At 36.0% G+C, this 26,014-nt stretch overlaps 1 protein-coding gene across 6 annotated transcripts in view; it reads right to left on the reverse strand.

Moving 5' to 3' along the window:
• SMAD9 (SMAD family member 9) overlaps positions 1–24,419 on the reverse strand; it is a 95,452-nt gene extending 71,033 nt beyond the window's left edge. For 2 of the 6 annotated variants that reach the window (XM_016421903.2, XM_007495347.3), the window contains exons 1-2: positions 24,071–24,407; positions 7,070–7,142 (exon numbers count right to left, since the gene is read on the reverse strand). The gene's annotated coding sequence lies outside the window, so the exon portion shown is untranslated. Of the gene's footprint in view, positions 1–7,069; positions 7,143–24,070 lie in introns of all 6 variants that reach the window. The other 4 variants (XM_056794781.1, XM_007495349.3, XM_007495348.3 and 1 more) reach the window with 3 other exon arrangements.
• Between the last annotated feature and the right edge of the window lie 1,595 nt (positions 24,420–26,014).

Here is a 26,014-nt window from a genome sequence, read left to right on the forward strand (position 1 = left end):
TATATTTAGCCCAGCAAGCTCCACCTCTCTCTCTCTCTCTTTCAGGCTAGCTAATGGCTGTCCTTGCTGGAGCCTGGCCTTAGGCTCCATTTCTAATCTTTCTCTATCATCTCTCTGACCTGTGTGGTATTAAATGTGGATCTCTGGACTGGTAAAAGCCTTCGGAAGGGTCCTTTGATCAGAGCTTAGCTGTGGCTCATGGAAAATTAATAAAGACTCATTCCTGCCACCTCATATCTCTAATTTGACTCCATCATCCCCCTCATGGTATCTAAAACTTCTATCCTGTCTCTATCTTCCTACCTTAAAGCTTCTCTCCCCTCTGAGGAAGCTTTACTTCTTGACCTTCCTGTAGCATTAAACACTATTTAAGCATTCTATTCTCCTAGAGATGCTTGTCTTCTTTGGGTATTTATGATGCTGTACTCTCCTAGTTCTCCTTTTATTTTTCTGATTTCTCTTCAGACTTCTCTACTGATTCATAATCTATATTATGATCTTTTTATCCAGAGATAATTATACTCTCTATGTAAATGACTCACAGAAGCGATATGACACTTAAAATAATACAATACAATGTTCAGTCATGATTCAGTGATGTCTGACTCTTCATGACCCCATTTAGGGTTTTCTTGGCAAGTATACAGAAGTGGTTTGCCATTTCCTTCTCCAGCTCATTTTATACATGAGGAAGTTGAGACCAGTGAGGTTAAAGTAACTTGCCCAGAATCACACTCAGTGTCTGGGACAAGATTTGAACTCAGGAAGAAGAGTCTTTCTGACTCCAAACCTGACACTCTATCCACTGTGCTACCTAGCTGCCATTCAATGTAATGCAAAATGTATTAAGCATTTACTATGTGCTAGGTACTTTGCTAAGAAGTAGAGACATAAAGAGAGTCTCTATCCTTAAAGTGCTTACAATCTAATAGGAAAGTACAACACACAACAGGAAGCTAAAAAGAAGAGGAAGAGGCAGGGAATATCTGCCATGATGCATGCTGATCAGAGAGTTGAACCAAGTAGAGCATCCATGGGAAATGAAGAGTTAGCTGGGTTTCTAGGCCCTCTTTTATTTTTTAACCCCTACCTTCTGTCTTGGAATCAATACTAAGTATCAGTTCCAAGACAGAAGAGCAGCAAGGGCTAGGCACTGGGAGTTGAGTGATTTGCCCAGGGTCACATAGCTAGGAAGTCTCTGAGATCAGATTTCAAGCCAAAGCCTCCTGTCTCTCTAGACCTGGCTCTCAATCCAAAGAGTCACCTTGTTACCCTTAGTACCTCTTTAAAGAGAAGCTTTGGGAGGAGTTTTATACTCTTGCCTTTGAGCCCTCCAATCAGAGGGTCAGAGGCAACCAAGGTTACTTCTAAGGTATAATAACCAAAGCTGAAGCAATCTACCTGATACTATTTCCTAGTGATGAGCTTATACTGAGGATCATAATAATGATGGGGTTGAAATCAAGCAGAGCAGTTAGTAGGAAATGAAATTTCTTGGCTCTGCCCTAGGCTCCAGTTCTGTATAACCAACTTCCTATTTATACATTTTAAAACTGGATGTCCCTTAGGAACCTCAAAGTTAACATGTACAAAATGGAACTCATTATCTTTTTTTCCAAACCTACAAGTGATAGCAGTAGCAATAGTAAATAAATTGGGGAAAAGGCTCAGGGATTGAGGGAAAAAACAATTTATATCAAATAATCCACACCCCTGTAATAATAGTCCACTCAGGTTTTCATGACTTCACCTATTCATAATGCAAGTCTTGTGAAGACTATAATCTAAACTGCAAAGGGAAAAATTATAGGGGTCTCTGCATGAAGACATATAATCATTCCCTTTTCTATTCTTTACATACCTTGTAGAATGTGGCTTTCAGTTGTGAATATTAAAACTGCTCAGACTCTACTTCAGAAGATTTGGTTAAGCTATTCCCTTTTTGTAACAAATGAAGGTACTTGATCAGGAATGTATTGAGAACTTTAAGATTACTCCACCCTACTCAGCCAGTGCCTTTGGGGAAGATAAAATTGCAAATTCCTGATTGAACAATGAAAAGTCCCCAACTCATACTTAATAGTAAAGCTAGAACCTTAAGCTAGGTCTATTTTTAGATCTAATACAAAAGGGCGCTAAGTACCTATAAAGGTTAAATTAATCACTAAAAGGTCAAGCAACTTACAAAAGGCAAGCTTAGCAAAAGAGATGTGAAGTATTAGTCAACTCAAAGAAGGTGAGAACTAAAGAAGATGTGAACTAAGAATGGACAGTTCTGGGGAAAACATCTACTGTGATCGGTAGATGTGAAAATTTAGGGGAGGTGACATAAGAGAAAATTTCTTTAAAAGGAAGGGACTTATTGAATTTGAGGGAGTTGGAGTTTGTATTTGGAGATTGAGTTTGGAGGTTAGGAACTTGCTTGAGACAATCTTGTGGTGAGTGATAAAGACTGACTCGCTCTCCCTTAAGGCTCATTCTCTCTCTCTCTCTCTCTCTCTCTCTCTCTCTCTCTCTCTCTCTCTCTCTCTCTCTCTCTCTCTCTCTCTCTCTCTCTCCTTAATTCCTTCATTTGTATTAATTAAAATCTCCATAAAACCCAGCTAACTTGGGTATTTTCATATTTGGGAATTTTCCCATGGCGACCACTTATTTTTGATTTAAATCAAGACACTAAAAATTATCTTTACAGTTTGGGCAATTCACAGTCTTGGAAAACCACATTTTCACGGTTACAAAGTGGAAGTGAGCAGAATCAGGAGAATGTTATACACAGTAATAGCAATAATGTACAATGATCGACTGTTAATGATTTAATCACTATCAACAATGCAAGGATCCAGAACAACTCCAATGGACTGACCAAAAAACCATCCACCAACCTGGAAAGAACTGACAATGTGAATGCAGACTGAAAAACACCATTCTTCACTTTATTTCCTCCAGGAATTTTTCTCTAGTGTAAGTGCTATGTGTCACTCCAAAACATAATAAACATGAAAATGTGTATTGTATGATACCACATGTATAACCTATATCATATTACCTACCATCTTGGGAAAGGGAGAGGAAAAGGGAGGTAGAAAACATGAATAGCAAAATGTCAGAAAATTATTATTTTTTCAAATTAATTTTATTGGTTAAGCAAAACTTTCCATGGTTACATTATTCATGTTCTTTACCTCCCATCTCCCCTCTCCCGTCCCATAGCCAACACGCAATTCTACTGGGGTTTTTCATGTGTCATTGATCAAGACCTATTTCCATATTATTGATATTTGCACTAGGGTGATTGTTTAGAGTCTACATCCCCAGATATATCCTCATTAACTCATATGATCAAGTAGTTGTTTTTCAGAAAATTATTATTAAAAATTGTATTGAATCAATGCAACCAAAATTAGAAGGGAAGCCATAAACTGGGAGGAAATTTTTATTAAAAAATTCTCTAACAAAGATCTAATTTCTTAAATTGACAAAGAACTAAATCAAATCATTCCCCAGTTGACAAATAGTCAAGGGATATGAACAGGCAGTTTTCAGATGAAGAAATAAAAACTATTAATAATCATAAAAATGTTCTCAGTTGCTGCTGATTAGAGAAATGCAAATCAAAACTGAGGTAACACCTTACACCTAGCAGAGTGGCCTATGACAATAAAGGAAAATAATAAATATTGGAGGGTGTGTGGCAAAATTGGGGCATTAATGCCCTGCTGGTGCAGTTGTGAATTGGTCCAACCATTCTGGAAAGCAATTTGGAATTATGCCCAAAGGGCTTTAAAAGAATCCATGTCAGGGGCAGCTGGGTAGCTCAGGGGATTAAGAGTCAGGCACAGAAATGGGAGGTTCTAGGTTCAAATCTGGCCTTAGACACTTCCCAGCTGTGTGACCCTAGGCAAATCACTTAACCCCCATTGCCTAGCCTTACTACTCTTTTGTCTTGGAACCAAAACATAGTATTAATTCCAAGACAGAAGGAAAGAGTTTTAAAAAAAATTCCATGTTCTTCGATCCAGCAATACTATTAACTGGGTTTGTATCCCAAAGAGATTTTTTAAATGGGAAAGGTTCTGTTTGTAAAAAAATATTTATAGCTGGGCTTTTTGTGGTGGCAAAAATTGGAAAATGAGGGGAATGGCTGAACAAATTGTGGTATATGATGGTAATGGAATACTATTGTGCTAGAAGGAATGATGAATTGATTAAGTTCCATAAGAACTGGAATGACCTACATGAATTGATATGGAGTGAAATATGTAGAACCAGGAGAACATTTATATACAGTAACTGAAACACTTTGGAATGATCAAATGTGATAGACTTTGCTACTAAAAGCAATGCAATGATTAGGATAACTCTGAGGGACTTATAAGAAAGAATGCTATCCACATGCAAGAACTGTGGGAGTAGAAATCCAGAAGAAAACATATGATTTATCACTTGTTATTATGTGGGTATATGATTTGGGATTTTGGTTTTAAAAGATTACTATATTACAAAAATAAATAATACAGAACTGAGATTTGAGTGATAATATAGGTATAACCCAGTGAAATTTCTTGCCAACTCTGGAGGGGAGAAAGAAGAGAAGAGGCAGAAAACAAAAACTATGTAACCATGGGAAAATTTTTAAAATTAAATTAAAAATAAAAATAATTTTGTTGGCATATAGTCTGAAAATATTTTTAAATGAAAATTAGAAATTGCTTTAAAGCTCTGTTTGTGGTGGGAAAGAATTGGAAGTTGAGGGGATGTTCATAAATTGAGGAATAGCTGAAAAAATTGTGGTATATGTTGGTAATGGAATACTATTGTGCTCTAAGAAATGATGAACAAGATAATTATAGAAAAAGCTGGAAAGATATACATGAACTTATGAAGAGGGAAATAATCAGAACTAGAACACTGTACACAGTAACAACAATAGTATACAATGATCAACTGTGGAAGATTTAGCTATTCTCAGCATTACAAAGATTTAGGACAATTTTGAAGGACTATGACAAAGAATGCTACCCACCTCCAGAAAAAGAACTGTTGAGTCAGATGTAGATCAAAGCATATTTTTCACATTGGTTTATGTTTTTGTTTTGGAGGTTTTGGTTTTATATGAGCATTCTCTTATAGCAATGACTAATATGGACGTATGCTTTGCATGATAATACATGTATAACCCAAATCAAATTGCTTACCATCTCCAATGGGGGGAAGGAATGTAGGAAGAGAAACAATTTGGATCTTATAATGCTGAAAATTATTATTACATATAATTGGGAAAAAAGGAAAAACATTGCTTTAAATTCAAGTGCATATAAGAGATAAATTAAAAGTTCTTAGGAAGAACTAAAATAAGCCAGATTATGATACTCCCATATAGAATCTCTGGCTGAAGGTAAATATGACACATAGAGAATAGTTATTACAAAGAAGGCTTCAAGATAGAACTTGTTTTTTTCCTATGATGATATCACCCATCTAGGTTACCCTAGAATAAATGACTAGAATTAATGAGTGCTAATTTCAGTTAATCAATAATAATTATTACTGCCCAAAATTTTATCAGGCCATAATGAGGACAAGTATTAATTCATATTTTAATAAGTATATGGATTATATTTTAAAATCTCATTGTAGGGGACTTGGAACACATAATATTATAAATGGTGATTAAATTCCTAGACAGGTCTGTTTTTTTACCCATAATGGATCTGAAACAGGCATAGAGTTAAATATGAGCCTTTCTCTTTAATAGATGTATAACTTAGAGGGTGTCAATTAACCTTTCCAAGGGCTTTGGTTTTCTTTTCTGTATCATAATGGAGTTAGACAAGATAATTTCTAATATATTTTCCAAATTCAATGAATTTCTGATAGACCTTAAGGTTCCAAGAGATCCCCTGAACTCAGTTTAGAAATGTAATAGACTAATAGGCTCTAGAACTTGGGGCAGCTCTAATAGAATTTGGTCAAGGGACTCCACTATCAAGCTTTCAGGCAATGGGTTGAAAGATAAGATAGGAAGCTGAATAGCATCTTAGGTGAAAATATTGACATATGCAACACGTTCTTCACAAGTAAAATGTAAGTGAAGGGCTGCCTTTATAAAATCCCTTTTAATATTTTGAACACTGAACTTTTTTATTTCAAGAAAAAGAAATCATCAGATACATAGGAATGATTAGATAAGATGAAAAGGCATGCAAAACAGTGAAATGTTCTATTCTTGCTCTGGAGGGAGAGGAAAAATAGCCTGTGCTTTCTAATTTCAAGAGTCTCCATAGTTTTTAGTGTGTATAAATAATTACTCTTAGACTAGACTAATGTAATTTTATGATCATATCAGAAAATGTACTCTGCAATGTAAAAGTGCCATAGTGACCTTTTAAAAAAATCTGAACAGAGTTTTAAATAAACAAATTTATCTCTTTCAATCCAATTAAATAACTCAGCAGTGACATCAGCAAGAGTCAGACCACTATGGTTGCTCACTGGAAAGAGACTGAAAGAAAAAAAACAGAACTCTGAAGAAGATGGGATATAATTTAAGATAAATGTATTAAGCAATTGCCTTTAATGTTCATTACTTTCTTTGTCAATGTAGGATTTTAAAAACATAAAAGAACATTAAAAATTGCAGTAGACTTTCTGCTTTAAGTGTTGCAAAAGAAATCCTTAAATGTTTCAAGGATTTTATTGGGGGTGGATACTCTCTGGCCAACAAACATTTTAGCCCTTGCTGGTCTTTGTAGACTGTGTTGATGAGGAACTGGAGTCCTCCCCATCCCCCACAAAGAAATTAGCATTTGGAGACCAATCTTCTAGTGACCATCTTCTCTAAGCTAGGTAATTCTCAAGTGATAGATATAAAAGTCGGTTACTAGGCCTATTCTCAAAGCCTTTCCAAAATAACTGAAATATAATTTGGGTTGGTCCTTTCATGTTACTTTCAAGAATCCAGTCATCTCTGCATTATTATGAGACTCTAGAGTAGGATTTTTAATGATATTAAAAGCTACATAAAAAGATACAACATAAAAGCAACATAAAGCATTGAAAAAACACTCACCTTGAACCCAAGTTCAAATCCCAGCACTTGTACTTAGTAAGTCATAAACTTCTCTGGACCTTTCATTTCTGACCTATAAAATGATGGAGGGGGCATGAATTGTATTACTAAAAGGTTCCTCCAAGCTCTAGATCTCTGATCCTCAGATATGAATTCTATATTTTTCAATTTAATAATTATATTATCTTTACAGAACTGCAAATTGCTATTAAAATTACACAATATTTTGCCACTCTGAAATTAAGCCATATGGTCCCATCTGTTTAGATGCTCCATTACAATCCCCCCCCCCCCAGGTTATTAAGGAAACATACTAACCAAAGGCTAGTAATGTGTTTTTTTCTCCAGCTCTGTCAAAATGAATATGGTATGAATGAAACAAATGACATTTACTAGTGTCTCAGTTATACACTAAGAAAAATTCAGGAATTAGATACATATCTGGTGATTCTCCAGACCTGATAATGATTTAAAACAATAAACAAAGTATGTAAACTTTTACTAAAATTGCCTAGCTCTGGGAAAAACCAGGTGTTAATCATTAGGCTGAGGCCTTGGGGAAAATGTGAAATTGCCCCCATGCACTCATTCCAAGTTTAATTGCTGTTCCAAGATTCTAATTCCCCAAGCGGAGAGAGAGGAAAGCTTCACATCACACATTTGCCACCCATATGACATCTATGTTTAGAGACTACCACATCCAAAGTATCAATGGCTGAGAGCAAAAAGACAAAAAAGGCAATCGAGGAAGGGAAGTGACAGTAAGGACAGAAGAGGAAATACAATTAGGCCATAGCTTTTTAAAAAACTAATTAATTGTTTATTCTTAACATTCTTTTTAAATGAATTTTTTGAGTTCCAAATTCTCTCCCTCCCTCGATTCTTCTCCCACCCTTTGAGAAGGCAAGCAATATGATATCAATTATACATGTAAAACAAGAGAAACATATTTCTATATTAGCCATGAATCTTAACACAGATATTATTTATAGAATTTTTAGATGCGCCAGGAGTATGCTGGGGGAGGGGGAGAAATGTACAAGGATACATTTTAAAGTTTATTCTTCATTAGCATTTTCTCCATCACTTTGAACAATCAACAAAACAATAAAACAAGCCCTAAATTATAACCTTTGCCAATTTCTGAAGTATAAAGGCTCCTTCTGAACATTTAATAATTGATTCATCAGCTGCTTCTAATTAGCCCCATTATACCCCTATGGAGAGCTTTTAATAAAGAAGGTTATATAATAATACGTATAATGAGCATTTATTTGTTGCCTATTATGGGCCAGGTGCTATGCTCAGTGCTTTACAAATATTCTCTCATTTAATCCTTACAACAAACCTAGGAAGTAAGTGCTATTATTATCCCCATTTTATAGTTGAGGAAACTGAGACAACAGTTAAATGACTTGCCTAAGGTTACACAGATAGGTTTAAACACTATTCTTCCTGACTCCAGTACTTTATTCACTGCACCATCTAGCTGCTTCTATGTGGAAGAGTATGAGATACTTTCCTCTTAATTCCTTATTTTCCTCATTCCTTAATTTCCTCATAATTCCAAAGGGAATGTAAAATATTTTACAATAATTTTACAATCATTGATGAATAAAACCTATGAGGCAAGTCATTTTAATTGCCTTTCATCAGCTAGTAGAGAAACAAATTAAATACCATAGAATAATTCTATTTAGATATCCTGATGTCACCTCAAAGTGGTCATGTCCAAAATAGAATAGATCATCTCTTCCCAAACCCATCCCCTTACCATTTTTCCTAGCTTCATCACTATTATTCTAGTCTCTTATGCTAGAACTTTTTCTATCTTTGTGTCCCCCTCCTTATATCCAATCTGTCACCAAATCTTATCAATTCCTTCTTCCAATTGCCTCTTAAGATTTCACCTTTTCCATTCAAATTGTGAAGATCCTCATTCAGGTTTTTTTTACCTCATTCCTGAACTACTTTAAATACACTCTTAGCTTGTCTCTCTTACCCTTATTCTTTCTCCCTTCTAATTCATTCTGTACATTTCTGTCAAATGAAATAAAAATATTACTTTTACCATTATCAGTTCCCAGTTTTAAAAATCTATTTTTGTTGTAATGTTTTTCAGTTGTGTCCAACTCTACATGACCTCAAGGACAAAGTCTATGGAGTTTTCCTGACAAAGATACTAAAAAGTCACTTTTTTCTCTTGTGTGTCCCCATTTTACAGATAAGGAACTGAGGCATTTAAATAGGGCTTAAGAGGCTTGCCCAGCAAAACACAGATAGCAAATGTCTAAGCTGCATTTAAACTTAGATCTTCCTAACTTCATATCCAGTGCTCTATCTACTGCTACCTCAAGATCAAAGCCAAATTCTAAAAGGCTTTTAACACCCCCCATAACATAGGCCCACTCTATTCAACCTTATTTTCCACTGAGCTCCAACACACAATCTTACTCCAGGTAGCTTTCCTCAATGTTCCCTCTTCCCCTTAAATACATTAGTTCTTTTCCCTTCACTTATAGAGACAACTACCCTCGTTCAGGGTTCATTGTCCCTCACCTCCTAGATTACTGTGATAATCTCCCTTTCCCAGTCTCTCTCCTCTCCAAGCCATCCTTCATATAGCTGCCAAATTATTACTCCAAAAGTACAGACTTGGGGTTCAAGTGACAATGGCCAAACTTCTTAGCTTTTAAAGTCTTTCAGAATATGACTCAAGCTTATCTTTCCCAGGATTATTGCATATAAGTACATCACATATTCTACATTCAAAATAAACCATTCCTTACAAAGATGTCTCCCTCTACCAACTCAGTGTCTTTTCACAAGCCAGTCTTTGTTTAGAATTTCCTACCTGCTCTCCTCCACCTCATATAATCCCTGCTTCCTTCAACTCTCAAGAGGTGTTAGGAAGTCTCTTCCAATCCTCCCCATTAGTTAGAAACTACTTCGTATCTATGATGCACGGATTTCATATTTCATTTTTCACTATGTTGTTTTACCCCAATAACACAAACTCTTTGGAGGTGGGAGCATGTTTCTGCTTATCTTGGAATACCCAAAGACTAGCACCGTGCCTGACACATAGCAGGCTCTTAATAATGGTTTGTTCTTTTTACAAATAATGCTCAATCCTGACTGTGTCCTTTGTTGACTGTTGCCTCAACTTATATCCCTATTTCCCTTTACTTATCTAAATCTTTTACATCCATTCTTTGAGGGGATGGGTTTTCCAAAGGCAGTCTCCTGGTTTCTCAGAAAATGGTAGACTCTTCACAAAAGGGATATGCTCAATATTTACAAATTAATAATTATTTGGTGAATGGTCAGCTAATGGCTCAGTGTATTAAAAGTCAGAACTGGAGAAGGAAGGCCCTGGGTTCAAGACACTTCCCAGCTGTGTGACCCTGGGCAAGTCACTTAACCCCTATTGCCTAGCCCTTACCACTCTTCTGCCTTTATTCAATTATTCAGTATTCAATACACAGTATTGAATCTAAGGAAGAAGGTAAGGGTTTTAAAAAATTATTGGATGAGAATATTTATATAGCTATACCTTAGTCTAATTAACTTAGAATTATGTTAGTATAATCATGTTGATCTGCTTTTCTAAACTCCTATTGTATCTGGTATGACTACCAGGACATTGATTGACACTTAATTGCTCTCTAATTGTTTCAAACATGTATTAAGATTTTTTTCCCCATCTAGAATGTAAGCACCTTAGGGATAAGAACTACATCTTATACTTCTTTTAAAATTCTTACAAGACACAGTTTTGATTATAAAGCATGCATTCCAACATATGTTCATTGGATTAGGAGCAAAACAAATGTTAAAATAAGCAGTAGGAAAGGTCTATGAAATCTTAATTCCTAATCTAACTCCCTTAACAACTTTTAAAAATCTACTCCCAAGCTTTGCCAGAATATTCCAAAGAGGAGATGAGGGATAAAACAAAACATCTGAAGAATGGTCATGAAGTTTTATGTAATGCTCCACATTTCTGTATCTACAAAGATCAAATAACCCTTTTAATTTTATCCAATGAAATGTTATGTCACTGTAAACTACATCACACTATTATCTCTTAAACTAGATACTCTTTAATTGAACACTGATTTTTTTTTAGACCTAATGACCTTTTATGCCTAAGACCGTTACCACTCTTGTCTTAGAACCAATACACAGCATTAGTTTTAAGACAGAAGATAAGGGTTTAAAAAAATTCTTTTAATTCTTAGTTTCTTCATTATGTGCAAAATGATGAAGCTGGAGTGAGGTTCCCACCAGCTCTAGAATGATGGTCTTTCTGGATTGGATTTACATTCAGTTCTCCACTGTACAGTTAGGGAAATAAAGAAGCAAAGGCTTCTAGAAAACCTTAGAAGAAATTAGCCTCAATCACAATAAGGCCATCAGAAAATGTTTATGTACATTGCTAAACATACCTTTATACTTCTTTCCATATAGCTCAAAGTCTAAAAATGGGCAGCTAGAATTTTCTAACAACTTGATGTTTTATCCATAGCTTCCAGGTTTCAGATTTTTTTCCTACTAAATGCTAAATGATGTAATAATGGTGAGGTTAACACTTAGCACAGTGTATGGCACATAATAGACACCATATAAATGCTTATATCTTCCCTTCTCTCCTTTACTCTTCCCCCCATATGCATCAATTTTCTCTGAATAATGTTTTAAAAATATCATTTGCTTCTACACTGTGAAAAAGATAAAAACATGAAAGAATCACTTGAGACCTTATGATAAAATGATGATTATCATTTTATATCAGAACTAAGAGCAGTTTTGTACCTCAGAAATAAATTACAAACTGGTTTGTTTGCTTTGAGTCAACTGCTTTGATATACTAGAGTGCAAAAATTCTTTTATCAAAAGTGTTCTGGTATCCTACAATAGAAAGCCTTCAAAAGAGGAAAAGGAAAAAAAAAGATTTCAAGTGACTTACCTATCAATCAGGTCATTAGCACTCATTTTAAGCTTTAATAACATACCAGAAGCCATAGTAGACCAGCATTTTACCCTTACCCTTGAGAGTAAAAGCTAAACTCCACTTATAAATAATGACCTCATCAATCAAGCAATCAACTTATTAAATGTCTTTTGTTCCAGTCACTGTATTAGGTGCTGAAGATACAAATACGATGAATGAAAGTATCCTTACTAGCAATTATTCTACATTCTAATGAGGGAAACAATAAATATACATAGTATACATATGAATGTCTACAAATGTATATATTTGAATACATATATGTACATATACGTACATACAGGGTGTTCCAAAAGTTAGCATAGTTTTAAGCTATTAAAGCTTGATGTGTGTACACATGTATATCTATATAGATACATATACACACATTTATCAGGAAAGGCTTCATGTAGAAAAGTGATGCTTCAGCTGAATCTTAAAGGTTTATACGGGGTGAAGCTGAGGAGAAAGCTTATTACAGGCATGGGGGAGGCAACTGGCATGAAGATTTGAAGATAAAGGATAGTATGTCATGTTTCAGGAATTGAGAGGTATTTTTGGCTAGACTACAGAATACAGGAAGAGAAGTAATGAAGAGGCTGGAAACATAGGTTGAGACAAGGTTGTAAAGAGCTTTAGAAGCTAAATAGAGGAGTTTATAGTTGATCATTGAGGTAATAAGCTGCCAGAAGCATTTATTGTGTAGCAGGGTGACATGTAGAGATCTTAACTTAAGGAAAAATCACTGGCTGTATCATAGAAGATTAGATTCTCTTTCTCAGTAGCATAGAAGATTGGATTCACCAGCCCCACAAAAGAGATATGTGAACCTACCGTCCAAGAGTGTTATCAGTTTAAATGTGTTTTAACTTGGAACAGTCTGCTGAATAAAAAAGAGGATCTTCACTGAAGGAATTTAACATCAGAATTTTTCTGAATACCTTTGGAGAGCCAAAATATAGATTCCCAGAGGCAAGTGAATTCTGTTTGTCTGAAAGCATGTCCATGAAAGCACAAATACATATTAAAATAAACTTTTAGGATATAGATAGATAGAATTAATTTCAGGCTACAAAAGCTAAGGGAAGCATGGTTTATTTTAAGAATCGAGCTGTGTGATCCTTGGCAAGTTACTTAACCTTGATTGTCTAGCCCTTACTGCTCTTCTGCCTTGGAATATTCCAAGGTAGATGGTAGGGTTGTTTTCTTTTAATCAATACTGAATATTAGTTAAGTACAATGTCTTCTTGATCTAAATGAAATCCAACAGACTATATATACTACTCAAACAAACTAGAAAACAAATGATTCAGAGAAGCTGGTATCCACAGGATTTATACTTATAAGCCATTTGGGAAGCACTCACATTCCTGTAACACAGAACTCTCTTTGGGCCATATGTTTGGTTTGATTTTCCAATTGAAATATAAATGTTGATTAGTCATCATTTTCTAAATTGCCATAGATAATAAGATACCTAATGGGTAAGAAAATTAAGACACTGAAACATATTTCACTCCCTTGGGGGATAGAAATTTTTTTTCTCTAATGTTTCTCTAGTACTTTATTCAAAACATTATTTAGTGGAAGGGAGTCAAGTTAAAAAGTTAGAATAGTAAAATGGGATTTTCCTTCAGTTAGTAAGATTACTGAAAGCCTAAAGTTCATGTCTTTACTCAAATGGATTTGTGATTTTATCAATAAGAATATTTGTTTCAGTGTATTAACTGCATCTAATCCATCTATGTCCATCCTATGTGGTGGTGGATATGTCCATGACCTACCATAACTTAATTACAGAGGGTCCCTTGTGCTGGGGACCTTTTCCAAGTTCTTACGTGCCAGGGCTATGACTACAGCATTTGAACTATCCTTCTAAAATTTCAAACTACCATGTAATCAATCCATCTTCTTGTAAATCACACAGTTCTTTAATGACATCCTTTAATGCTGCTTCTCCTTCAGAATGTTTTGTTTGAAATAGACTTACACTTATCATGTAGCTCTCCATTGGTTTTGGGGTGATCCTTAACTTCAGTTCTTCAGAGACCATAGCTATACCCTACCATCAATAAGGATATTGATATTTTTCAAATGGAGCATTTGTCTCAAGGAAAAGCTCAAATCATTAAAAGGATTTCCCAAAAGCAATTCAGTCCACTTGCCACTTCCTGCACAGTTCTAGACCCAACCTGTATATTTGCAATGTTTATTAAATTTAGATCCTGATGACGGATTCTTTTTATTGTGTCTATATAAGACACATTCTTCTTATCCACTTGGCTTTCCCTATATGGATAGGTAGGCCAAAATCTTTTAAACAAGATGAGCTGAGTTATATTTTTTTAAGAAATCCTATATACTTTTGAAATATGAATGGGAGTCATATTTTGGAAGAACATTGCTAATATGGTATTGTCCTTTATCAAACTGATTATGATCAATAAATAATAAGCAAATAGATCATTATATTCTCTTCATATTTCAATATCAGCTGTGTGATATTAAAGATTCATCTACCATGAAATATGATTTGCAAAAGCCTTCCTTCTCTCTTCTATGGTGCCCTCAATAAGACTATTCTCACAAAAAATTTATATAAATAGGAAACTAGATCTATGGGGTCAGAGGGCTTCAAATTATAGCTCTGTCACTTATTATCTGGGGCAAGATATATAATCTATCAGCAGATAAATTTCTTCATCTCTAAAAATGAAGGGTTTGACCTTGAACTTGGTGGTCCCTAAAGTCCCTTTTAGTTCTAAATATATGAGTCTATGATCCATTCAAGTGCAGCTCTGTAATGAACTTAGGTTTTACAACTCTCCATGTTTATATGTTAGGATCCTACTACTAAAAACTTCATAACAACAAGGTCTCTGTTGAATCTCAACTTTTCACCACCACATGAATCTAGTGTAGTGTCTGCTGTGCTTAATAGAAGAGGAAGAAAAAGGAGGAGGAACAGTAAGAGAAGGAAAAGAAGAAAAAGTAATTTATATAGTGCTTAAATTTTGCAAAAATGCTTTAAAATATTATATAATTTCATCCTTGCAATAACCCTGGGAAATGGGAAATTATTATTCCCATTTTAAAGATGAGGGAACTGAAATAGACTGCATGACCTACCCAGAATCAGAAAGCTAATAAGTGTCTGAGGTTGGATTTGAACTCAAGCTTTTCTGACTCCAAGTCCAGTGCTCTTATCTACCGGGCCTTCTAGGTGCTGCTATGTCAATCCTTTAATGAGCAAATCAAGTATAGATTCCATTCTTCAAAAATAGGCCTGATGATGCCAACAGTCTTAGAAACAACCTTTAAAAAAAATAGAAGCATTTCAGTAATACCACAATACCGTCTCTTTTTGCAGAGTTGTAAATAGACACAGAAAACAGTATCAATTTTTATTTACCCATTTTTTTACAGAGAGGAGAGGGCTCAAGGTTTTATTTTAGCAGTTTTCTGTGGAATCATGTTCAAGTTTTATTGTTGGTCATGTGAAACTAAAGAGTGTTTTTGCTAAATGGCCTCCATTGTATATTTAGTTAATCTGATTTTGGAAAATGCTAATGCAGTAAGAACATTATATAAGTTTACTTTATTGTGATACCCCACAATAATATTTATGAAACCAAAATGTAGGAGCTTTAGATGCTGGAGAAATTTGAAGGTTCTCACTCATCAGGCAATTAAGTAAGTAACGGTGACTTCAAAGTCAGTGTCAGAATATGACATTACATATTCTTGAGGTCCTTTAGGACTGAGTTATTGGGGGAGAGTAGATTTCTCATTCATTTTGCCTTGAGAAGGGATCGTTTGTTCAGGAAAAAAAAGGATAATTCCCTCAACAAATATGTATTTAACACAGCTAGGTACAAGGCACTGTGCCAAATGTTGTAGGAGATACTTGGATACTTTGAATTATCTGTGATTTCACTGGTGTGGATTTCATCTCCACCCACACAAACCTCAGCCTTCTTTTAAGAGCTACTTTGTCCAAAAAGTTAATGACCTGTTAACCAGCCTCCTGGTGATGAGCTTCTGCACTTGAGCCTGACCTTCAGACCTTTTACACAATCCATAAGCTTTAAATTTGACTCTTTCAAAGCTTACCCTCAGCTAGCAGAGAATTCAAAAGTTCAGGGTCATTTCCATGCCAAAGTGAGACCACAAAACTCTCTGGTGTAGTGTTGTGTGATTGATACAAAGATTTTCTTTAAAATATAGTTCTTGCCTTCAAGGAGCCTATAATCTAATTAAAAGAGTATAAATATGTACACAAGTAACTAAGTTCAGAGGAAGAGGAAAGATTGTCTGGTTCTGTTAGACAAAGAAGGTAACATTGAAGAGGGGACATATAATCTGCATTCTGAAGAAGGAGTGGAATTCATGAAGCAGTGGCAAGAGGGCTGAATTTGGGGAGGCAAAAGCCAAGTTCAAATCCTGATGCTCTCATTAGCAGTAATAACTAGTTTAACTTTGAGTATGATCTTGAGTATGAACTTACTCTCGGTAGTCCTTAGTTTCCTCCTCTCTAAAATGAAGGAGTTGGCCTAGATAAGCTTGAAATCCAGTCTATGACTGGCATTCAGCAGGGAGAGATGAGGGAAGGGCATTCTAAACTAAATGTACAGTGTAAGCATAAACAGCAAGGAAGAAGGTGTGCCAGGAAGGGGCAATGAGTTCAGTTTAGCTGGAACACAGGATACACAGGGAGTAAGTGGAAAATAGGCTGGGAAGATAAATTCGGATGGATTATGGAGGATTTTGAATGCCAGAATAAGGAGTTTAGACTTTATTTGGTAGACAACAGAGAGCCTTCAACAATTTTTTTCAGCAGAGGTGCAAAGTAGTGATTTAGAAAGATTAATCTGACAAAATGGATTGGAAAAGGGAAAGTCTGGAGGCATACTACTAGAAAATATTAACATCTCTATTTTTATTTCTATGAATACTAATACTAACAAAATATCTTGAGATCTTAACAATTTGGCTTGGCAAGAAGTTTCTAAGGCAGTATAATTTACAGGAATATTTATTTTAAAAGATTAGTTTATTGCCAGGAAATACTTGTATATTTTTCTTTATGCCAGTGCCCATGACACAGATCTTCACAAGATTACCATTAAAACTTTCACAAAAGTTTTCCTGTCAAAATTGTTGAATACTTAATTTCACTGTCATTGTAAGATAGTTTTAATAATGTACTTGATTCACTAGTCACCAAAAAAAATAAATCTGACAGTTTAGGATTACAATTATTTATAGAGATGAGAGTTTTCATAGTTTTGCTATATTTATGTTATTTTTTATTCAAAACACTTCCTTTTTCGGACTGTCTCTCTAGGGATTAAAAAATTAGCCACAAGCTTTCTATCTACTTTACTAATGCAGTATAAATTCAGTGTTTTTCAGTAAACATTTTGCTAATCTAGAAATGAAATTATTTTACTTTAGAAAAAGAGACTGCATGGTGTAAAATGAAAAACACTGGACAGGGGTTCAAATAACTTAGAATTTAAGTCCTGGATCTTCCACAAACCAGCTTTGTGATTTTGAACAAATTATTTCATCTCTCAGATCATCACCTTCCTTAACTGTAAGATCAGGTGTTTTGACATGATATCAAAGGTCTCATACAGTTTTAGTATTTTATAATCTAACTAGGATCATTTCTTCATTTACTACAAGTTTTTTAAATGTCAAGACTAATTTAGATAAGTTATTATTTACTTAAGGCCTTCAAGAATCCATGATTGTGAAACTCCATTTAGAATCATTCTAGTCTAGACAATATAAAATATTTAGAAACTTATCAACCAAGACAAACACCAGAATTATATAAACACAACTACAAAACACATTTCACACAATTAAAACTATATCTAAATAACTGGAAAAACATTAATTGCTCATGGGTAGGATGAGCTAACATAATAAAAATGACAATCAACCAAATTAATCTACTTATTCAGTATCATACCTATCAAACTACCAAAAAAACTTTTTATATAATTTAAAAAAATTATAACAGTTCATCTGGAAGAACAAAAGATCAAGAATATAAAGGGAAATAATGAAAAAAATGTGAAGGATCAAGGCCTAACAGTACCAGATCTTAAACTGTACTATAAAGCAGTGGTCATCAAAACAATATGGCACTGGCTAAGAGAGAAAAGTGTGGATCAATGGAATAGACTAGGGATAAATGACCTCAGCAGGTTAGTGTTCTATAAACTGAAAGATCCCAGCTTTTAGAACAAGAATTCACTATTTGACAAAAACTGCTAGGAAAATTGTAAAACAGTATGGGAAAAATCTGGTTTAGATCAACATCTTACAGCCTATATACCAAGATAAACTCAAAATGGGTACATGACTTAAAGAATGAAATCATAAATAAATTAGGTGAACGTAAGTATTACCAGTCAGATCTGTGGGAGAAGAAGGAATTTAAGACCAAGCAAGAGACAGAGAACACTGCAAAATGTAAAATGAATGACTTTGATTATATAAAATTAAAACTGTTCTATACAAACAAAACCAATGCAACCAAAATTAGAAGGAAAGCAACAAACTGGGAGAACATTTTTTATAATAAAACTCTGACAAAGGTTTAATTCCCAAGATATATAAAGAACTAAGTCAAATTTACAAAAAAATCAAGCCATTCCCCAGTCAACAAATGGACAAGGGACATGAATAGGCAGTTTTTACATGATGAAATCAAAACTATCAATAAGCACATGAAAAAGTGTTCTAACTCCCTCCTGATTAGAGAAATGCAAATTAAAACAACTCTGAGGTACCACCTTATACCTAGCAGACTGGCCAATATGGCAGCAAAAGAAAGTGATAAATGTTGGAGGGGATGTGGCAAAATTGGGAAACTAATACACTGCTCCTAGAGTTGTGAATTGATCCAACCATTCTGGATGGCAATTTGGAACTATGCACAAAGGGCTTTAAAAGAATACTTACCCTTTGACCCAGCCATACCACTGCTGGGTTTGTACCCCAAAGAGATAATAAGGGAAAAGACTTGTACAAGAATATTCATAGCTATGCTCATTGTGGTGGCAAAAAATTAGAAAATGAGGGAATGCCCTCTGATTGGGGAATGGCTGAACAAATTGTGGTATATGCTGGTGATGAAATACTATTGTACTCAAAGGAATCAATGAACTGAAGGAATTCTATGGGAACTGGAAAGACCTCCAGGAATTGATGCCAAGCAAAAGAAGCAGAACCAGGAGAACACTGTACACAGAGACTGATGCATTATGGCACAATCGAATGCAATATACTTTTCTACCAGCAGCCATTGACCCAGGACAACATGAAGGAACTTATGAGAAAGAATACTGTCCACATCCAGAGAAAGAACTGTGGGAACAGAAACACAGAAGAAAATCATATGATTGATCATGTAGTTCTATGGGGATATGATTGGGGTTTTGATATTAAAAAATTGCTCTACTGCAAATATGAATAACATGGAAATAGGTTTTGAACAATGATACATGTATAATTCAGTGTAACTGCTTGTCAGCTCAGGGAGGGAGAAGAAAGGGTGGGAAGGATCATGAATCATATAACCATGGAAAAATATTCTAAAAAGAAAAAAAAGAGAATCCATGATTGTGGCATTTGGGTTATTCATTGCACCAACAAAGAGCACTGGCTATATAATATACTGTGAGAGACAACAGCATGGTCTAATAGATAAAATTCTTAATCTTTATTATTTTTAACCAAAATCAAATATATGTTATTGAGATATCAGCATTCCATTTTCATAAGAATGCCCAATACTCTTTAAATGTCTAGTTTCATATTTGTTATTCAATATTTTGATGGATCTCACATTTTGACAATGTCAGTACTTTTACAAAAATTAATTTATTTGTTTGTTGGTTACATCAAGTTTCCCAGGTACCTCTTTCTCCCTTTCCTTATTGAATTGGAGAAGATATCATTTGAAAAACAAAGCATATATAAAAGTATATGTTGAAGTTTCTATCTACCAGTTTTTTTCTAATCTTTACTCTTTAAAAACTTTAACCTGGTCAAGTCATTTAACCTATCTACCTCTTTTTTGGAAAGGCACTGGTTATTAATAATAATACCTATGAATGATAACTTTACTAAAAATATATCACTGACATTTTAAAATCACCTTCCTCTCAACAGCCCTATTAGGGAGGTAATGCAAGGTAATACCTCATGGGATTTGCAATGGTTAAACAATTCATCACCTGGTGACCAAACTTGTGATGAACCTCTAAGAAATTGGCAATGCTGATCCTCAGATGACCAATATTATTATTCTCTCTTTCCTGATGTCTTTATAGGTTGGTAAGACAAGGCAGAGCTTGTGCTCCACTAGCATACACTTCAAAAAATCAATCACCTCCAAATAATGGGGCATAAAAATCTTTGATGGAATATATTATTATTATGATCATCTACAGTCTAGGAAACAAAATAAAATTGCATTTTCATTAATTATATAAGTAACTTTGAGATATATAAATAATGTACCTCAATGCTACAGTTATTGCCTACTAAATACCAAACACGAACATACAAACACACACACACAGCTTGACAACTGATATAACTTTTATCGGCCAGAAGGAGCGGTAAAATGAAAATAGTTTTCTTGTTAATATTTTAACTGATTTACCCTCACTAGCTTATGTATCCCCTCCTAATGAAATCCTACTCATTTTAAGATTCAGCTGAAATGCTACTTCTTCCACAAAGCCTTTCCTGAGTTCTCATAGACCTCCCAAAGCACTTATCTGATTATGCAATGTTCTATATTGAATTATTTGTATGTGCTGTACCATTATTCAACTGAATGCTCTATGATAACAGGAATCAGAAGGTTTCGAACTAGAAAAACCCTTCCAGATCATCTCATCTAAGCCTCTCATATTATAAATGAGGAATCTAAGACCTAGAGATGTTAAAAAAAAAAGTCTGTCAGTCAAGCAAGGTTTATTAAGGACTTATGTTGTTTGAGGCACTGTGCTAACAACTGGGGGTACAAAGAAAGGTAAAAATAATCCCTCCCCTCAAGGAGATTATATTTTAAAGGAGGAGATGACTCCCAATCAAACATGTACAAATGACATATCTAGGATAAATTGGAGACAGCCTCATAGGGAAGTCACTAACTTTAAGGAAAGCTGGGAATGGCTTCTTGCAGAAGGGAGAATTTTAGCTACAACTGGAAGAAAGTCAGGGAAGACAAGAGGTGAGGATGAAAGGTGAAATGATTCTGCCAAGAGGGATATCTAGGAGAAATTCATTTGAGTCAAGTAAGTGATGGAATGAGTGCCTTGTGTGAAAAATAGCAGAGATCACTGTCTCAAGATCACAGTTTATACAAGTGAAATCTTCCATCCCTGAAAGGTAAGATGGGGTCAAGTTAAGAAGTGAAAGGCAGAGCTAGTAAATGAACCTGTTTTCTCCAAATATAAATTCATTGCACCTTCCCCTACTCAGACCATTTGATTAGGTTTTATATCTCTCCCAGTAATTGCTCTGCACCTGGAAGGTGCTTCATAAATGTTTCCTACAGTTGAATCAAACTACCTGCTTGACTGAATTTAACAAATTGATTTATCATTCTGTTGTTTCTTTATAGTTCTAATGGGATCTTGCTTTTCAAACACCATTGCTCTCACTCAACATCTTAGCCAAAATAATTTTCTTTAAGTTAGTAGCTGAGGATCTTTAATCTATTCTTAGTTTGAAATTCTTAAGTCAAATTCTTAAAGTCAAAGGAAAAGAAACTAAGATAGTTTCCATTGACATCACAAGAGAGACAAATAAGACATGATAATTATATGGCATTTTAAGAATTAACCTATAATTATTTTCTATCTGTCTATAGATATATAAATTTAGATGATTTTAAGTGTATGATAAAATTAATTAAAATATGTGATTATTCAGGTCAAGAATCATTGGAGTTCTCTAAAGGTTATTGGTGCTAATTTTCATTCACCTGGCAAATTCCAGGCAGAAAGAAAAGACTTCTCTACTCACAGCAGATGACCACTGAGTGCAGACATTGTCTTGCCAACAAAAATGAGATATTTTCCTTCTAAAGGTCTGAATTTCTCTGATTATAATATTTTAAAATTGTTGTGGTGGACCAAAATGCATTTGTTATGAATAATTTTAGATGGCCATTATTTATAAACTATCTCATCATTTTCTTATCTGCGGTGGCCTTCTTGGACAACTGCAATTGGAACATATTTCAAAATCTTGTTCACAGTTTCCTACTTCTTCAAGCATTGGAAAATTCATTCATTGAGAAGTTTTCTATTTTGAGCCAAAAATGTATTTGGCTTTATTTTTAATCCCTTTTTAAATATGGAATATCTATTTTTAAAATGTAAACATCTGATTTTGTACAGCACAATGATATCTCCTTAAAGAAGACAGGACTACCATTTTAACATGGAAAGAGCTACAAGTCTGCCACAGGTGTCATTATTAAGTACCTCCACTGTTATCCACCATTATTCTAAGTAAATCACATTTCCAAAACAATCCAAGAAATTCAGCAAACCACTAAAAAGGTGGTCATAAATGGAACTCACCCAGTACTATCTGTTTACATCAACTTGTGAATTATGGGGTAAGCAATGACTTGCTTGTAATTTTAAACCAAAATTTAATCTATTTCATTTGTAGGCTATTTCTCAGGAATCCCATTTTCAGTAAAGAAAATAACTTGAGCCAAAGGAGAATTTCTAAGCTGTCATGTTGAATTTCCACTTAAGGGGGGGGGGGGGGGGAGAGAAGAGGGGAATAACGGGAAGACTTGTCAGCGATTAGCCATCCATAAAAATGTTTTCCCTTGCGCTTCTTCTTTCGATCACAATACTGGCGTCAGTTTGTCTCATGTATCTGTTCTCCTTCCTCACCTCCCTCCTCCCCGCCTTCCCCCCTCCCCCGCCACACCCCCAAGCAGAGACCTGGCAATGAGCAGCAAAGGCAAGGGAAAAGGCAAATATACCAGCCAGGGAAGGGAATCCAAAGGCTAGCTCAGGCACATTTGAAAAACATTCCTAATTTTTCTTCTTTGAGTATCTCAAAGGTAGGGTCAATAAATAGCCCACAAAACGGACAGTCCATGATAAGAACCTTCAAATCCTATAGATTTCTTCACACACACACACACACACACACACACACACACACACACACACACACGTCTGTCTCTGTCTCTGAGTCTCCGTCTGTTTCTCTCCCTCCAACACCATTTATCCCTTTCCCTTCCTTTACACTCAGTCACAGGAAACGGTTCCTTAGCTTCAGCTTTGGCTCAGCAATCTGCCAGAGGTGCAAGGCATCAGCTAGGTACCCAAAGAGACGCGAGAAGCAAAGTGAGCATCCCAGCCAAAGCCGGGGCTTCGGGAAAGATAGCTAACGTTGTCTCAGCAACAGGCAATCTGCCCCATACGGACTCCCACCCGCCTTGGACTGCCCCACACTCCTATGCACAGAGCACTCCGGTTTCCTGGCAAGCTATACCGCGAAAGAAGCATCCTCTGAAGGTCCAAAGTCTGGTTAGGACCAAGTGACTGCCTTTTGCCAAATCTGAGGAAGTTAGAAAGATGCGCAGTGCAGAAGAGTAAAAGTAGGAGGTCGGAGGAATCGGGGGCAGCAGGGAAGTTTGTAAATCCCTGTCTGAAAGGCGGCACCCCAGAAAGGAATAGTGAGTGCCCCATACCTCTCCTCACCCTGCATTTCCACTCCCACCCGCTAAACACACTCAAACGCCTCAAAGACTCGAGAGCAGAACGAAAATGCATGCTCCTAGCTTTAGGAAAACTTAAGTGTATTCTCCCACCTATAAACACGCGTGCTCATATACACAACACATACACATACACACACAAACACGCGCGCGCACACTCTCGAAACTTGAGCACTGCGCATAACTTCTAGATATTTGTACAGCGGGAATCTCTTACCTGTCCCTGGTGATGCCACTCCCCCTCCCCCACCCGCTTCTCGCTGCCCCCTCCTTTCTGGTGGGTGCCGGGTGCCGGCCCCCCTCTCAGGAGCGCTTCCCTCCGCCTGCCCTTAGGCGTGAGGACTGGCTGCCTGGCGGCAGCGGCGGCAGCGACGACGGCGGCAGAGACACAGACAGCGGCAGGGCAGCGGCTGAAGAAGCATCGGCGGCGGCGGCGGCGGCGGCGGCGGCAGCAACAGCAACGGCAGCAGCGGCAGCAGCAGCGGCAGCAGCAGCAGCAGCAACAGCCCAGGCAGCCCAGACCGGCGTCAGTCAGGCTGGAGCCTCGAAGCCTCATAGCCCGTATTAGTGCGCCGACCTGGAAAGTGGCCAGCGATCCTTTCTAGCTGTGTCCCGCCCCCGCCAAGTCTCTGCGCGCTCCCTGCCCGCGCCCGCGAGGGAGACCTGAGGAGATGCAGAAGATGAAGGCTGACAGACCTTCGAGAAACTGCCTGGCAGGAAAAAAAAATTATATATATATATATGAAAAAAAAATTATATATATATATATATATATATATATATATATATATATATATATATATATATATATATATATATCTCCAGGCTGCTTTGTATGTGTTCAAAAATTTAGGGAAGCAGAAGAGGATCGGGGTAGGGGGAGAGGTGCGCCTGGAGATACTTTTTTGCAGTCCTAGTTCCTCTCCTTTCCTTTGCCACCTCTTCTCTGTACCATCACCGCAACTGGCTCTTTTTTTTTGTCTGTGCCACAATCGTGCCTAATCCTATTTCAACTCCTTTTCATTCCTCTTAATCAAAAGACAACCAGACAGCTACAATCTAAATACAAGAAAATACTGGTTCAGTTCCAGAGCTCCTCATCCCTTGTCCAAAACACCCCCACTGCCCCATCCCCACCTTTTTCTCATTTTCCTTTGTATCTTCAGAAGTCTTTGTTCCTTCTATCCGGAACCTGAGATAAAATTGGGAAGTAATTTGTGAGCAAATATTCTATCCTGGAAAAACACATTTACTTGGGAGCCATGGGAGCCATTGGGCACCTAGGTACTTAGATGATCTTCAGAATCATGCCTACTACTATTTGTTTCTCTATAGGTTTTGCAAAATAAACAAAGCCCTAGGAAGAGGACTCAGTCTCCCCAACTCCACATCAACTCACCCCAATTGATTTGCATGGCACAAGCAAAAAAACAAAATTATTCTGAGTTATATAGTAGTGGTTAAAACTAGTCATATAATTAGGTGGATTTAGTTTTCTCTTTCTTAAATGTATTTACTTAGACAAGCATATAATATGTAATACTAGCTAATCTAATAAAGCTACAACCTTATATGCACTCTGGCTGTTTTAATATACAACCTGATTGTTCTGCAACTTGACTCTTCAAATTCACGAACTGCCATCTAGAATTGTATCCAGAATGATGTCTGAGTAAGAATATAAACTTCTCTGACTTCTAGTTCTTGCCGCACTGCTTTGTAGTTGCAGTTAATAGAATTGGTAATGCAAATTAAATATTCTTGTGTCCAGTTGAAATAGCAGAATCATAGAATTACAGAAGTCAGAAAAGACTTCAACATCTATCTAGTCTCATCATAATCTCCTCTACAACATATATGGTCATCTGGCCTCTGCTCAAGAACCTACAACTATATGACCTATAGAGGTAGCCCATCCCACTTTTGAACAGCTCTAATTGTTAAGAATTTTTTTCCTGACGTCAAATCAAAATTTGTGGACTTATCAGGAAGCCACCATTCAAGTCCTCAACTCATATTATCCTCGTTAAGTAACATAGAGAAAGGCAATTAATTTCTTAGTTTCCAAGACTACCATATAAGACTAAATTGCTTGTCTACATTAGTTATGGGAATTTCTTCAAATGGGGTTTCCAACATGAAAAAATCAAATATATTTTTA

This window comes from Monodelphis domestica, chromosome 4 (genome assembly GCF_027887165.1).
Source record: "Monodelphis domestica isolate mMonDom1 chromosome 4, mMonDom1.pri, whole genome shotgun sequence".
Lineage (NCBI taxonomy): Eukaryota > Metazoa > Chordata > Mammalia > Didelphimorphia > Didelphidae > Monodelphis > Monodelphis domestica.